The sequence below is a fragment of the Rhinoderma darwinii genome, chromosome 3 (genome assembly GCF_050947455.1).
Source record: "Rhinoderma darwinii isolate aRhiDar2 chromosome 3, aRhiDar2.hap1, whole genome shotgun sequence".
NCBI lineage: Eukaryota > Metazoa > Chordata > Amphibia > Anura > Rhinodermatidae > Rhinoderma > Rhinoderma darwinii.
In genome coordinates this window covers 333,396,073-333,413,344 of record NC_134689.1, presented here as the reverse complement: position 1 = coordinate 333,413,344, position 17,272 = coordinate 333,396,073, and positions in this window count along the sequence as shown.

Here is a 17,272-nt window from a genome sequence, read left to right as displayed (position 1 = left end):
CATTTGCACGCACTCTCTTTCACACTATATGAGCACACACCTTTATTCTCCCGGCCTTCTGGCTGGGAGATGAGGAATTTTTATACATGGCGGATGTCCAGGCTGTATCACAGCGTACATCCACTTATTTAATTTTGTTTTTCACTGTGTGTTTGTCACGTTTGTTTACAGGATTTCGGATGCGAGGTGTAAGTAGAAGCAGGCTCCAAGGTGGACACTGGGGTGGCAGCCTAGGTTGAAGCCTTGGAGTGTTGTTGGGTCTCCCTAAGCTCCGGCAAGGGGGGATCATCGATCCTCTTGGCCTCAGGCTTGGAGGGTCAGGGAATGGTTATGCGGGGCCTCTCTCCTTTAAGAGAAGGGCTGCGATAGATCGCATCCTTGTGCACTTTTTGTGTGGCACTCCTGCACTTTTTTTTTGCACTTGGGTGATAGAAAGCACGGCTTGTGATACAAGAAACCCGGCTCCCTGAACTGCGGTCGGTCTGGGAAATATGGCCGATACACGGTCCGTATATCACAGACTGAACATGGACGTCTGAATAAGGCCACTTGTCCACTTGTCTCCTATTTTTGGTGCGGACTGGGCACTGAAAATTCACTACAAATTACAATATAAGGCTATATTCAGACGAACGTGTGTGAAATCAGTCGTGAATAATGGCCGTTTTTCACAGCCGATTTGCACCCGAGATCCGTGAAAGTGGACAAAAATAGGACATGTCCTATTTTTTTTACATGCCCTTCACACGGTCCATTAAAGCAATGACCGTGTGAATAGCCCCATAGAAATCCATGCAGCTGTGTGATGACCATTAAAAAAACGTCCTTCACACAGACGATTAACAAAACCCCATGCACATGCAACAGTAAAAAAATCTGCGTGGAATTTAGGACGTGCTGCTGATTTTTAAATCAGCTGCATGCCTATTACGTTGCAGAATTGTAACATAATTCATCCTTTACAATGTGCAATGTTAAATACTTTTGTGTCAAAAAAGAAAAAAGTATAGTAGGTATGATACCTTTATTGGCTAACCATAAAAGTTCTATATGCAGCTTTCAGAGCACACAGGCCCCTTCCTCAGTCAATTTACAAATGAATGACTGATAAAAAAAAAAAGCACAACTTTTTAAGATGTTACACAAACACAATTAGTACATGAGGTGATACATCATTAGGATAAGCCGGGGCAATAAAACTGAGGTTATAGGGGTGATGACTTAGGAGTTAAGGCATCTGGAGTCAGTCTGATGGGGGATGTGACGTGTGTCCATGTAGTGGCTCATAAATTCAGGTGTTAGATTGAGGCCTTGTCTCAATGACTGGAATTTTATCATCTTGAATTCCCAAATTTTTCTTTCTCTGTTGTTTTTTAAATGACCCTTCAGTATTAGGACCTTTAAATCTGCCAAACTGTGATGAGGTCCAGAGTATGGATGCACGATGCATCGAAACTTCCATACTGTTTCGATACTGTGCTAATGAGCGGCGGCACTGAAGACAGAAGATGGCGGGCGCACTGCAAAACACCCCCATGTTCTGTCTTCAGTGCCTAAACCGCCGCTCATTAGTCCAGCACCATCACCTCAGGCTGACCGCGTGCGCACTTACTGTCAGGAGCAGGGCAATGGCTGTATTATACAGATGCAGCCCTACTCTATAACGCTGGAGGTCAGAGAAATCTCATCTCCGCCTCTATTTCCCTGAATGCTGCGATCAAAGCTGACCACCACCGCAGCATTCAGGGAAAAATGAGAATTCCTGTGACACGATCGAGGGCCATACCATATATGGCCAGACAGCCCAGGGTCCATTGAAGGACCTCTGGCCTGCCTTACCATATTTCCTGTTGTTAGGGCATACTTAGGTATGTCCTAACAACTGCCCGTGTAGTATCCGTACACAGGCTAATGTACTGGTATATAGATATACGCCTGTTTAATATCAGTATATATATATATATATATATATATATATATATATATATATATATATATATATATATATGCCAGTGCATTAAAGTTTAAAAATAAAGTAAAAACATAAAGTAATATTAAATGTTAAAAAAATGCACATACACCTTTTTTTACAATAAACATTAAAATAAGTCTCAATACTTATGACTGAGAAACATAAAGGGGTTGATTACTATTAATGTGAGGCACGTGGAGGTTAAATTCATCATCACACCACGCGCCTCACATCAGAAAATGGAAGAACCTTTTTTTTTTTATTACTGTTCGCAAAGTATCGTTTTGGTATTGAAATCGCAAAACTACACAAAGTATCGGTATCGAAGTCCAAATTCTGGTATCGTGACATCCCTAGTCCAGAGAAGTGTTTTCCCACGGGTGGATCCAACTCCTGTTTTATTGTATGTCTGTGAAGATTCATCCTGGTTTGTAGTTTTTGTATGGTTTCCCCAATGTAGATTCCTTTACTGATGCACCTTGTACACAGGATCATGTACACTACATTGGAGGATGTACAGGAGAAGGTGCCAGTGATTTTATAGTCCGGTTGTCTTTGGTATGTGGATGGTATTTGATGACAAGATGTTGATACAGGTCTTGCATTTTCTACTGTTGCAAGGAAAGTTGCCAGTCTCTGATGGTGATGAGAAGGGCACTTCTGACCAGGAGATTCCTTAGGTTTGGTGGCTGTTTGTATGCAAGGAGAGGTAAATCCGGGTATATTTCCTTCAGTTTATTGTCTTTGTTGAATATAGGTTGGAGATCAGCAGCAATTTTTCTCAAGATGTTAATTTGTGGGTTGTATATGACCACTAGGGGCACCCTGCTGTTGTCTTCCTTCTTTTTGTTCTCCAGAGTATTGCTCCTTGGAATTCTTGTTGCTCTGCAGATCTGATCGTCTATAATCCTTGGATGGTATCCCTTTTGTAGGAATGTATTCCAGTGATAGCCGGTGTTGTTTTCTGTCTTCACTGTCTGAACAGATCCGTATGTAGTGCATTGCCCGGCTGTAGATGATGGATTTCTTTATGTGTCTCGGATGGAAGCTGTTCCATCTCAGATATGCTGGACGGCCTGTAGGTTTATGGTAGATTGTTGTTTGTATGGTATTGTTTCCCATGTATATGGTCATGTCCATGAAATATATTTGAGATGTAGAGTAGTTGAGAGTGAGTTTGATGGTAGGATGGAACTTGTTGAAGTTTTTATGGAAAGAAAGCAGTTCATGTTCAGAGCCTGTCCAGATTATCAGCAGGTCATCAATGTACCGGAAATATGCTAAAGGTTTAGTTGCGCAGGTTGATAAAAACTCCTCCTCTAGGTTGGCCGTGAACAGGTTAGCATATTCTGGTGACATTCTGCTACCCATAGCGCTTCCCATACATTGCAGATATATGTCTTTGTCAAATTAAAAATAATTGTGATGGAGTTTGAACCTGATGAGTTGTAGGGCTGGCTCTGTCGCTAGATTGTTCTTTTGAAGAAAGTGTTGGCATGCGGCTATACCATCCTCATGGGGGATGTTAGAATACAGAGACTCCACATCCATAGTTGCCAATATTGTTCCCTCTGGTAGTGGACCTAGGGCTGAGAGTTTGCAGAGGACGTCTGTGGTGTCTTGGACATAACTGGGTGTGCACCTCACCAAGGGCTTTAGAAGATTTTCCACCCAGCCAGAAATATTCTAGGTTAAAGTCCCAACACCTCAAATGATTGGTCTCCCTGGATTACCTTCTTTACGTATTTTAGGTAACATGTAGAATGTACCCATTCTGGGATTTTTTACTGTCCTTTACAATGTAAAGGGTTAATTTGTTGTAAATCCCTAGCAAATTCTGTAAGGCTACACAAATACATTGAGGAATTGGGTGCACAAAATCTGCATCAAAACCACAGGTAATTCTGCAGGTAAAATCTGCATGCAATAATGCATTTTTTGATACATTTTTATGTGTGGTTTTTACATTTTGATGCGGAAATAGGTGCAGGTTTTATGCAGCAGATTTTTTGTAATTTTTTTTAAACTAGTCAGAAACAATTTGTGAGTGGAAACGCAAGATAAATTGACATGTACCATATTTTCAAATACGCACCGCTAGTCAATTTTTATGCAGAAAATATCTGCGATACGTAGATGAACTTTCTTGATCTCATTTACTTTGCTGGTACTGTAATACCCTGCGAAAATACCCGCGACAAATTTGCACGTAATAAGTATCGTGTGCATTTGGCCTAACAGAGGTTTTTTTTAACCCACCCTAAGGCCGTATTCACACATGTTGCATTTGATACGGATAACGATGACATGCCGATGATTCTGCATCCCATGCATATGAGGTTTCCGCAACCCAGTTCACATGCTGTGACAAATTTTCCACCTGTATTTTTGTCCGCACCATGAAAAGAAATCCGCCACAGCAATAAGTAGCATCCTGATTATTTTGCATGGAAAAGCCGAGGATAAGCAACTTTGAATGACAATGGGACTCAGGCCTTTTTCACACAGTTTTTTGCAGGCAGAAAAATCTGCCTAGAAATTCTTTCACGCTTTCTATTCCTCCCATTGATGTCAATAGGAGGTCAGAGACGGAAATGCCAGAAGAAAGGGCATGTCACTTCTTGTTTCCGCACGTGTTTTTTTCCACTTTTTCCACTTGCGGGAAAAAAACGCCTTCACCTCCCATTGAAATCAATAGGAGGCGATTTTGGCCGTCTTTTGCCGCAGTTTCCAACACGGTTTCCGTGGCAAAAAATGCGGAAAAAAACTCACTGTGTGAACAGGGCCTTATTCTTGTGCGTATCTGCTACACGCTTATGGCACATCTGCGTCAGAAATCAAAGGGAAAGCCTCAGATTTTTGATGTTGAAAAACACATTGAACTTTAATGGCAACATAAGAACGGAGCATTAGTGCACCTTATATCCTCACAAGCGCCCCCCCACCACTTAAGGCTCCCTTCACATCATGTTGTTGCCCTAAGTTTATCGTGTACGTCTGGGAATCTCCTAACGTACACTATATACAACGTAAACCATAATTCACAAGGCTCCATTATGTCCTATTAGCCTCGGTCAGGCTGGCAGCCGTCGGTATACCTTATTTTTGAAGGATGGAATAGCGTAGTAGACTTTGTTATTCCATCCTGAGAGAATGCACAAAAAACAGTATACCGCTCCTGACATTAGTATGTGGAAAGTGATGTCAGGAGTCCCCAGGCAGAGCATCACAAGTGCTCTACCCGTGGACTTTGTCCCTGGGAAAGCTCCTGACATCACTGTCCATATACAGGGCCGCCATCAGGGGGGTATTAGGGGTAGTACTGTAGGGGGCCCGGCCAAACTTAATTGAAAGGGGGGCCCGGCAACTGCCGCGACTTGCTTTTGGTAGAAAAAAACAAGCCCCTGCAATGGGGCCTGTTCTTTTCACCAAAACAATGTCGTGAGCTGCTGCGGGCCCCCGAGCTGCGGCAGCGGGCCCCCCTTTGATGACCGCCGCCGCGCCGCGAAACACCACCGCTTGCGCGCGTACGAGCGCGCACGACCGCAAGCACGAGCCCACGACCGCGCACGAGCCCACGCGCGAACGACCAGGCGCGCCGCCGAGAGGGAGCAACACAAGTACATCGACGGGGAAGGACAGCCACACAGGGACAGCGGCGCACGGTTACTTACCTGCTGGCCCGCCTCCGACTCCGCCTCCTCGTCCTCCTTGTCTTCCTTGTCCTCCTCCGCCTCCTCGTCCGACTCCGCCTCCGCCTCCTCGTCCTCCTCCTCCGCCTCCTCGTCCGACTCCACCTCCTCCTCCTTCTCCAGAGCGTAGCTGCGTAAGGAGAGGGGGAGGAGTCTAGTTGCGCGGCGGCAGTTCTACGATCCCCGCCATTTTCTGGAGCCTGGAGGTGAAGGACGACATCTGGACCGAAGACATCGCCTGAAGAGGACTGGAGTTGGAGCAGCTCTTCTGACACGGTGAGTAAAGTGTCTCAAAGTGCTGTTTAAGTATGGCCCTGTTCACACAGAGTATTTTGCAGGCCGAAAAAATCTGCCTCAATATTCCTTAAAGAATTTTGAGGCAGATTTTGACCTGCACACACTATCTTGCTGCGTTTTTTGCTGCGTTTTTTGCCCGCTGCGATTGAGGACAGCAGACAAAAAACGCAGCGAAAAATGCATTTTCTGCCTCCCATTGATTTCGATGGGAGGTCAGAGGCGGAACCGCGGCAAGAAAGGACGTACTGCTTTTTATTTTTTCCGCGACTGGCTCCCATTGATTTCAGATTAAATCAATGGGAGGCGGTTTTTGGAGTTTTTTGGTGTTGATTCTGACGCAGTGTCCGAGTCAATATCAAGGCCCAAAAACTCTGTGAACTGGGCCTTATTGTTAGGTTAGGAACACACTAGGCGTGAACACTGCGGATTTTATGCAACACATTTTATTGTAGAGAATCCGCAGCGTATTACAGTCGCAGCAGAGTGGATGAGATATGAACAAATCTCATCCACACGCTGCAAAAATAATGGACCTGCAGTGTGGCTTTTTAAGCTGCAGCATGTCAATGTATTCTGTGGAATCGCTGCTCCTCTGTTGCGGAAATGCTGCGGTTCTGCCGCAAAAATCACGAATGAGAAAAAAAAAAAAGGTATTTTTTAAAATTGATAAAAAAGTTTAGACTTGCCCCGGCCGTAGTCCTGGTGACGCGATCCTCTATTCTTAGAGCAGCTTGGCCTCCTGTCATGACGTTTCATACCATGTGACTGCTGCAGCGGTCACATGGTCTACAGCGTCATCCCAGGAGGCGGGGCTATGTTCAGAAGAGAGAGATGCGTCACCAGGACTACGGCCGCGGAAAGTCTAAACTTTCCCTGCAGGATTCCCGCAGCGGACATGCCTCCCGAAACCTGCGCCACTATTTGGTGCGGTTTTGCTGGCAGAATTCCCTGCGGCTACCGGGGCGGATAAGCTGTGTAGTTTTACTCAGCATATCTGCCTAGTGTGTCCCTTATGATGTCGCTCCTGGAGCTGCTGCCGGTCTCTAAATAGGCAGTTAGTCCAGTAGAATTTGTAATTATATTTTTTTGTGAACCAGCTTATAGGACGAGTGTCGTGAAATTTATTATTTTTTATATCAATTTGCTTTTAGTGTTTTATTAAAAAATGTTTTATTTATTTGTGTGTTTGTGTTTTACTTTTTTTTATTTTTGCACTTTTTCTTGTCCATGGGGGCTGCCATTTTTTTTCCATCTCTGTATGTGTCGATTAACGGCACATACAGCCCCATAGTTAATGCGAACGGGGCCCGTTCCATCCACTATGCTGTACGCCGTGGGAACGCCGCATGCGCCGCTCCCACACAGTCCAAATTGAAGGTCTTCGGCTGAGTGACATCCGACGCCATTTTCTTGTGGACCGGAAGCCGCGGCCGGACTTTAAGATTACTACTTCCGGTCGCGGCTTCCGGACTTGTGCACTTGGAGGGAGCGGACGGACCAGAGGGAGCGGCGGCGGCAGGAGCAGGTAAGTTAGGTCTGTGTATGTACGTGTTTTAGTGTGTGATTACTACTTTATCTAAACCTACTACACTGTGTATTAGCTAAAAAAAAATGGTGACACACAGTGTAGGAGGTTAGACCGTTCAATCCCCTCCTTTCTCGTGGCACTAGCCAGGCTAAAGGAGGGGGGGGGGATTCTGTGAGCTCACTAGAGCGAGTGTGTATTCTCAAATTTTGCAGCATAAAGCAATGTGGTTGCTTTACCACATGCAATGCTGCAATTTTGGGAATTGCTCCATCTAGTGACCAGCGCTGGGAAATGTTATAAATTAGAATCTAATTTATAATATTTCCTGACTCATGAAAAAATTAGAACAATGTTTAATACATTATTTAACTAAAAACAAAAAATAATTCTAGCGACACATTCTTTTGTGTGAGGCTGGATTCACATGAGCATGTTCGGTCCGTAAAGGTTGGAACATATTTCAGCCGCAAGTCCTGGACCGACCACACTGCAGGGAGCCGGGCTCCTAGCAACATAGTTATGTACGATGCTAGGAGTCCCTGCCTCGCTGCGGGACAAACGTCCCGTACTGTAATCATGTTTTCAGTACGGGACAGTAGTTCCACGGAGAGGCAGGGACTCCTAGTGTCGTACATAACTATGATGGTAGGAGCCCGGCTCCCTGCAGTGTGTTCGGTCCGAGACTTGCGGCCAAAATACGTTCCGTCCTTTACGGACGTAACATGCTCGTGTGAACCCAGCCTGAGGCTTTGTTCACAGCTGCGTAGGAAGCTCCGTTGCAGATCTGACAGAGAATAACGGATACAGTAGTGCTGCATGCTGCACTATTGTTTTCGTTAAAACAACCAACACCCCAACGGAAATCCGACAAAACCCATTAAAGTCAATTAAAGTGGGTTTCGTTGGCGGAAGGTGTTGTCTGTTGTGCAGCGGAACAGGCGCTTCTTATTTTTCCGTTGCTCTGCTCTGACAAAGGAGAATAACGGAAAGCTGAACGCAGGTGTGAACCCAGCCTAACATTTTGAGTAAAATAAAATTTGCACTCACATGCAGGCGGAGCTGGTACGGAGCGGCGGTCAAGCATGTACTATGCTGTTTCCGTCATTCCCATAGACTTTGAATGAAATGGAAGCGTGCACGCTTGACCGCCGCTCAATTCAATGTCCCCCTCACTGTGGGGGTGCAGTGAGGAGGATCTGGGGGTTTGGGACCCTCGTTCTTATGAACACAAAAAAAAAACCAATTAAACTGTAAAATTATTGTTAACCCACCTGCTGGCCTCACTTTCTTGCTGGCCGCTCCGTTCCCTCATTCTGGTCCCAGTTGTCCGGGATCCAAGATGGCTGCTACTGCCTCAGACTTGCATATAGAAAGCGTTGCCTGCCAGTCTGAGACATGCCGCCACCTCCTTCACTGCTCTCGGAATCTCTGTGTCCATCTCTTCTGACACGTCTGGCTTCTTGAAAGAGGTTCCGTCTGCAGCAACATCCTCACTGACAGCGCCAGGGTTGGCATGAATCATCTTGTGTATGTAAGTATATCACATTGTATGCTTGTAATGGCCTTATATGTTTTATTGTCTGTTTTTTTTTTACAGGTTTGAGTATCTTGGACTATTTAAGATCGTGGTAGGATCGAATTTTTACCAATAAAATGATCAAAACGGGCTGTGGGGGGGGGGGCGCAGTTTATTTCAATAAAGTATTTTTTATAAATTTTTCCACTGTATAACAGAACTAGTAATCGAGGTGTCTGACTGACACCTCTCCATTACAATTGCTAGGGTTTGGCGTCAGCCAGAGGTGTGCTATGTCCACTTTTGGCTGACACCAACCCCTTTTCCCCAGTACCCAACGCACCAGGGCTACTGGGAAGAGCCGAGGACTATTGGGTGGCCCCTGGGACGGCCACAGGCTGGTATTTTTAGGATGGGAGGGAACCAATAGCCATGGACCTTCCCATCCTGAGAATTTCAAACTGCGGTTGTTGGTTTTTCTTGGCTGAATAGAGCAATAGGAGGACCTCACATGTTTTTTTGTTTAATCATTTTTAAGAAAAGCATTACACTATGCTATAAATACAAATATATATATAAAAACATGGAGAAAATCAATAGCTGCAGTCTGATTATCCGGATGGGAAGGTCCATGGCTATTGGTCCCCTCCTATCCTAAAAACACCAGCCTGTGGCCGTCCCAGGGGCCACCCAATAGTCCTCGGCTCTTCCCAGTAGCCCTGGTGCGTTGGGTACTGGGGAAAAGGGGTTGGTGTCAGCCAAAAGTGGACATAGCACATCACTGACTGACACCAAGCCCTAGCGATTGTAATGGAGAGGTGTCAGTCAGACACATCGATTACTAGTTCTGTTACACAATTGAAAAAAATATAACAAACACTTTATTGAAATAAACTGCCCCCCCCCCTCTACAGCCCGCTTTGACCATTTTATTGGTAAAAATTCGATCCCACGACAATCCAACGTAGTCCAAGACACGGAAACCTTTAAAAATAACAGACAATAAAACATAGAAGACCGTTACAAGCATACAATGTGATATACTTAAAGAGGCTCTGTCACCAGATTATAAGTGCTTCTACATAATCTGATCAGCGCTGTAATGTAGATAATTGTTTTTTATTTTGAAAAACGATCATTTTTGACCAAGTTATGAACAATTTTAGATTTATGCTAATTAGTTTCTTAATAGACAACTGGGTGCTTTTTAACAACTGGGCGTTGTACAGAGGAGTGTATGACGCTGACCAATCAGTGACCAATCAGCTTCATACACTTCTCATCGTTCCAGCCCAGCTACTTTCACTGCACAGCGTGATCTCGCGAGATCACGCTGTGCTGTCACATACTCCCACATTAACTTTACCGAAGTGTCTTGGGAGTGAATAGGCATCACCTCCAGCCAGGACACAATGTCTATTCACAATGCCACAATTTTGGTAAAGTTTCTGTGGGACTTACTCACAGCACAGCGTGATCTCGTGAGTTCACGCTGTGCAGTGAAAGAAGCTGGGCTAGAACGATGAAGTGTATGACGCTGATTAGTCGCTGATTGGTCACTGATTGGTCAGCGTCATACACTTCTCTGTACAATGCCCAGTTGGTAAAAAGTTAAAAAGCACCCAGTTGTCTATTAAGAAACTAATTAGCATAAATTTTAAATTGTTCATAACTTGGTCAAAAATGATAGTTTTTCAAAATAAAAACCACTGTTATCTACATTACAGCGCCGATCAGATTATCTAGGAGATAGGGCACTTATAATCTGGTGACAGAGCCTCTATAAATACAGAAGATGATTCATGCCAACCCTGGCGCTGTCTTGCTCCGTCCTCCACTGACGTGCTGTCAGTGAGGATGTTGCTGCAGCCGGAACCCCTGTCAAGAAGCCAGCAGGACAAGTGTCAGAAGAGATGAACACAGTGCTGACATCATCAGTGCTTGTCCTTTGGAGAGCAGTGAAGAAGGCGCATGTCTCAGATTTGCAGTTAATGCTTTCTATATACAAGTCTGAGACAGTAGCAGCCATCTTGGATTCTGGAAAACGGGGACCGGAATGAGTAAGCAGAATCAGAAACAAGTGAGGCCAGCAGGTAAGTTATCAATAATTTTGCAGTATTTAATTAGTTGTTTTTTTGGACTGAATGGTTGCTTTTTAACCAGTAAGCAGCAGCTCCAGTGTGCGTCTAGCTGGGTAGTATTTACGTTGCTGAGCGGTCTCATGCTGCAATCTAGCACATCTTGACATCACGCTCAATGTCATAAGCGTTAACCCTAAAGTTTAAAACTCTGTAGAACTAATGACGAAGCTCTTTACAAAATTTATATATATTTATTTTTTCTTTCACTTAATAATTTTTATTATTTCTAAAGGTCCAAAGCGCTGAAGAGCAGTCCCAGCGACGCCAACTGCTGTGTCTGGATAGGGCAGAGGGAGCGGCTCAGCTTCAGTGTGTGGTAAGCGCTTGTGAGCTTGATCCCCCCCTGCTGAAGAGAAGAGAAGACTGCAAAGGTAAGTGTAAAATGAATAAATGTGACATATATGGTGGAGGTCACCTGCAAAAAGGTAATCAGTGCCCCCGAGCCGGGTTACGGCTGGGGGTAAGGTATTGGTGGGCAGATGGCCTGTAAATACAAAAATTATTGGTGGCTTCAAGGACTTGCCCCTGTCATTCTTTTGTTGACCCGGAGAGGGTCATATGGTTAAGTATGTTATGTTGAATTCCTCGGAGGGGAATTCAAAAAAGTTATGTTATATGGTTATTTAAAGTTATGGTTATTTATGAGAATAATAAACGGCTGCTGTGGCCATTAAATTCCAACTCTGTTTCAGTGTCTGCTTTATAAGAGGGAAATAAAGGGGGGTACACGACTCGACTTATTTGAGTCAAGAAGAGGCCGTACTGCAGACAAAACAACAGAATAAGGGGAGGCCTCCATGACTGAAATAGATGGTAACGATTTGGATTGGCCTATGGGGGTTGGGGTTAAGCTAGTAGGAGGGCTAGTAAGAAAAGGGGTGGGGGGAAGTAAGGGAATGTACCTTTTCCTGTGCTTTCTCTCCCTCTCTTCGCCAGGACGCTGAAGCAGGAACATGTCCCTCCCCGCCCGCCCTATGGTAGATTGGAGGGTCTCGTCGTGGTCGCTGGATGGTGTTTTGATGGCTGGTGGTTTCCAGCCTGGAGAGTCAAAGTTTTATATATATATGGTGGGATGGACACTGGTGTGAAGAAGTCAAGTGCTCATCCTGGTTTTGTCATTGCAGCTGCGGGGGGGAGTCCTTGAAGTAGGTCGAAAAATGTGGTGGGGGGAATGTATCACGGGATGCACCCCCCAATTTTGTTGGAAATCGGCTTCTTAGGGTGTTACCCCTTTTGAAGGCTGTGACATATATGGTGGAGGTCATCTGTAAAAAGGTAATCGGTGCCCCCGAGCCGGGTTACGGCTGGGGGTAAGGTATTGGTGGGCAGATGGCCTGTAAATACAAAAATTATTGGTGGCTTCAAGGACTTGCCCCTGTCATTCTTTTGTTGACCCGGAGAGGGTCATATGGTTAAGTATGTTATGTTGAATTCCTCGGAGGGGAATTCAAAAAAGTTATGTTATATGGTTATTTAAAGTTATGGTTATTTATGAGAATAATAAACGGCTGCTGTGGCCATTAAATTCCAACTCTGTTTCAGTGTCTGCTTTAAAAAGGGAAATAAAGGGGGGTACACGACTCAACTTATTTGAGTCAAGAAGAGGCCGTATTGCAGACAAAACAACAGAATAAGGGGAGGCCTCCATGACTGAAATAGATGGTAACGATTTGGATTGGCCTATGGGGGTTGGGGTTAAGCTAGTAGGAGGGCTAGTAAGAAAAGGGGTGGGGGGAAGTAAGGGAATGTACCTTTTCCTGTGCTTTCTCTCCCTCTCTTCGCCAGGACGCTGAAGCAGGAACATGTCCCTCCCCGCCCGCCCTATGGTAGATTGGAGGGTCTCGTCGTGGTCGCTGGATGGTGTTTTGATGGCTGGTGGTTTCCAGCCTGGAGAGTCAAAGTTTTATATATATATGGTGGGATGGACACTGGTGTGAAGAAGTCAAGTGCTCATCCTGGTTTTGTCATTGCAGCTGCGGGGGGGAGTCCTTGAAGTAGGTCGAAAAATGTGGTGGGGGGAATGTATCACGGGATGCACCCCCCAATTTTGTTGGAAATCGGCTTCTTAGGGTGTTACCCCTTTTGAAGGCTGTGACATATATGGTGGAGGTCATCTGTAAAAAGGTAATCGGTGCCCCCGAGCCGGGTTACGGCTGGGGGTAAGGTATTGGTGGGCAGATGGCCTGTAAATACAAAAATTATTGGTGGCTTCAAGGACTTGCCCCTGTCATTCTTTTGTTGACCCGGAGAGGGTCATATGGTTAAGTATGTTATGTTGAATTCCTCGGAGGGGAATTCAAAAAAGTTATGTTATATGGTTATTTAAAGTTATGGTTATTTATGAGAATAATAAACGGCTGCTGTGGCCATTAAATTCCAACTCTGTTTCAGTGTCTGCTTTAAAAAGGGAAATAAAGGGGGGTACACGACTCAACTTATTTGAGTCAAGAAGAGGCCGTATTGCAGACAAAAGAACAGAATAAGGGGAGGCCTCCATGACTGAAATAGATGGGAGGGGTAACGAGTTGGATTGGCCTATGGGGGTTGGGGATAAGCTAGTAGGAGGGCTAGTAAGAAAAGGGGTGGGGGAAAGTAAGGGGATGTACCTTTTCCTGTGCTTTCTCTCCCTCTCTTCGCCAGGATGCTGAAGCAGGAACATGTCCCCGCCCGCCCTATGGTGGATTGGAGGGTCTCATCGTGGTCGCTGGATGGTGTTTTGATGGCTGGTGGTTTCCAGCCTGGAGAGTCAAAGTTTTATATATATATGGTGGGATGGACACTGGTGTGAAGAAGTGAAGTGTTCATCCGGGTTTTGTCATTGCAGCTGCGGGGGGGAGTCCTTGAAGTAGGTCAAAAAATGTGGTGGGGGGGAATGCATCACGGGATGCACCCCCCAATTTTGTTGGAAATCGGCTTCTTAGGGTGTTACCCCTTTTGAAGGCTGTGACATATATGGTGGAGGTCATCTGCAAAAAGGTAATCGGTGCCCCCGAGCCGGGTTACGGCTGGGGGTAAGGTATAGGTGGGCAGATGGCCTGTAAATACAAAAATTATTGGTGGCTTCAAGGACTTGCCCCTGTCATTCTTTTGTTGACCCGGAGAGGGTCATATGGTTAAGTATGTTATGTTGAATTCCTCGGAGGGGAATTCAAAAAAGTTATGTTATATGGTTATTTAAAGTTATGGTTATTTATGAGAATAATAAACGGCTGCTGTGGCCATTAAATTCCAACTCTGTTTCAGTGTCTGCTTTATAAAAGGGAAATAAAGGGGGGTACACGACTCGACTTTTTTTTAGTCAAGAAGAGGCCGTACTGCAGACAAAAGAACAGAATAAGGGGAGGCCTCCATGACTGAAATAGATGGGAGGGGTAACGAGTTGGATTGGCCTATGGGGGTTGGGGATAAACTAGTAGGAGGGCTAGTAAGAAAAGGGGTGGGGGGAAGTAAGGGGATGTACCTTTTCCTGTGCTTTCTCTCCCTCTCTTCGCTAGTATGCTGAAGCAGGAACATGTCCCCGCCCGCCCTATGGTGGATTGCAGGGTCTCATCGTGGTCGCAGGATGGTGTTTTGATGGCTGGTGGTTTCCAGCCTGGAGAGTCAAAGTTTTATATATATATGGTGGGATGGACACTGGTGTGAAGAAGTCAAGTGTTCATCCTGGTTTTGTCATTGCAGCTGCGGGGGGGGAGTCCTTGAAGTAGGTCGAAAAATGTGGTGGGGGGGAATGCATCACGGGATGCACCCCCCAATTTTGTTGGAAATCGGCTTCTTAGGGTGTTACCCCTTTTGAAGGCTGTGACATATATGGTGGAGGTCATCTGCAAAAAGGTAATCGGTGCCCCCGAGCCGGGTTACGGCTGGGGGTAAGGTATTGGTGGGCAGATGGCCTGTAAATACAAAAATTATTGGTGGCTTGAAGGACTTGCCCCTGTCATTCTTTTGTTGACCCGGAGAGGGTCATATGGTTAAGTATGTTATGTTGAATTCCTCGGAGGGGAATTCAAAAAAGTTATGTTATATGGTTATTTAAAGTTATGGTTATTTATGAGAATAATAAACGGCTGCTGTGGCCATTAAATTCCAACTCTGTTTCAGTGTCTGCTTTATAAAAGGGAAATAAAGGGGGGTACACGACTCAACTTATTTGAGTCAAGAAGAGGCCGTACTGCAGACAAAAGAACAGAATAAGGGGAGGCCTCCATGACTGAAATAGATGGGAGGGGTAACGAGTTGGATTGGCCTATGGGGGTTGGGGATAAGCTAGTAGGAGGGCTAGTAAGAAAAGGGGTGGGGGGAAGTAAGGGGATGTACCTTTTCCTGTGCTTTCTCTCCCTCTCTTCGCCAGGACGCTGAAGCAGGAACATGTCCCCGCCCGCCCGCCCTATGGTGGATTGGAGGGTCTCATCGTGGTCGCTGGATGGTGTTTTGATGGCTGGTGGTTTCCAGCCTGGAGAGTCAAAGTTTTATATATATATATATGGTGGGATGGACACTGGTGTGAAGAAGTCAAGTGTTCATCCTGGTTTTGTCATTGCAGCTGCGGGGGGGAGTCCTTGAAGTAGGTCAAAAAATGTGGTGGGGGGGAATGCATCACGGGATGCACCCCCCAATTTTGTTGGAAATCGGCTTCTTAGGGTGTTACCCCTTTTGAAGACTGTGGCATATATGGTGGAGGTCATCTGCAAAAAGGTAATCGGTGCCCCCGAGCCGGGTTACGGCTGGGGGTAAGGTATTGGTGGGCAGATGGCCTGTAAATACAAAAATTATTGGTGGCTTCAAGGACTTGCCCCTGTCATTCTTTTGTTGACCCGGAGAGGGTCATATGGTTAAGTATGTTATGTTGAATTCCTCATAGGGGAATTCAAAAAAGTTATGTTATATGGTTATTTAAAGTTATGGTTATTTATGAGAATAATAAACGGCTGCTGTGGCCATTAAATTCCAACTCTGTTTCAGTGTCTGCTTTATAAAAGGGAAATAAAGGGGGGTACACGACTCGACTTATTTGAGTCAAGAAGAGGCCGTACTGCAGACAAAAGAACAGAATAAGGGGAGGCCTCCATTACTGAAATAGATGGTAATGAGTTGGATTGGCCTATGGGGGTTGGGGATAAGCTAGTAGGAGGGCTAGTAAGAAAAGGGGTGGGGGGAAGTAAGGGGATGTACCTTTTCCTGTGCTTTCTCTCCCTCTCTTCGCCAGGACGCTGAAGCAGGAACATGTCCCTCCCCGCCCGCCCTATGGTGGATTGGAGGGTCTCGTCGTGGTCGCTGGATGGTGTTTTGATGGCTGGTGGTTTCCAGCCTGGAGAGTCAAAGTTTTATATATATATGGTGGGATGGACACTGGTGTGAAGAAGTCAAGTGTTCATCCTGGTTTTGTCATTGCAGCTGCGGGGGGGAGTCCTTGAAGTAGGTCGAAAAATGTGGTGGGGGGAATGTATCACGGGATGCACCCCCCAATTTTGTTGGAAATCGGCTTCTTAGGGTGTTACCCCTTTTGAAGGCTGTGACATATATGGTGGAGGTCATCTGCAAAAAGGTAATCGGTGCCCCCGAGCCGGGTTACGGCTGGGGGTAAGGTATTGGTGGGCAGATAGCCTGTAAATACAAAAATTATTGGTGGCTTCAAGGACTTGCCCCTGTCATTCTTTTGTTGACCCGGAGAGGGTCATATGGTTAAGTATGTTATGTTGAATTCCTCGGAGGGGAATTCAAAAAAGTTATGTTATATGGTTATTTAAAGTTATGGTTATTTATGAGAATAATAAACGGCTGCTGTGGCCATTAAATTCCAACTCTGTTTCAGTGTCTGCTTTATAAAAGGAAAATAAAGGGGGGTACACGACTCAACTTATTTGAGTCAAGAAGAGGCCGTACTGCAGACAAAAGAACAGAATAAGGGGAGGCCTCCATGACTGAAATAGATGGGAGGGGTAACGAGTTGGATTGGCCTATGGGGGTTGGGGATAAGCTAGTAGGAGGGCTAGTAAGAAAAGGGGTGGGGGGAAGTAAGGGGATGTACCTTTTCCTGTGCTTTCTCTCCCTCTCTTCGCCAGGACGCTGAAGCAGGAACATGTCCCCGCCCGCCCGCCCTATGGTGGATTGGAGGGTCTCATCATGGTC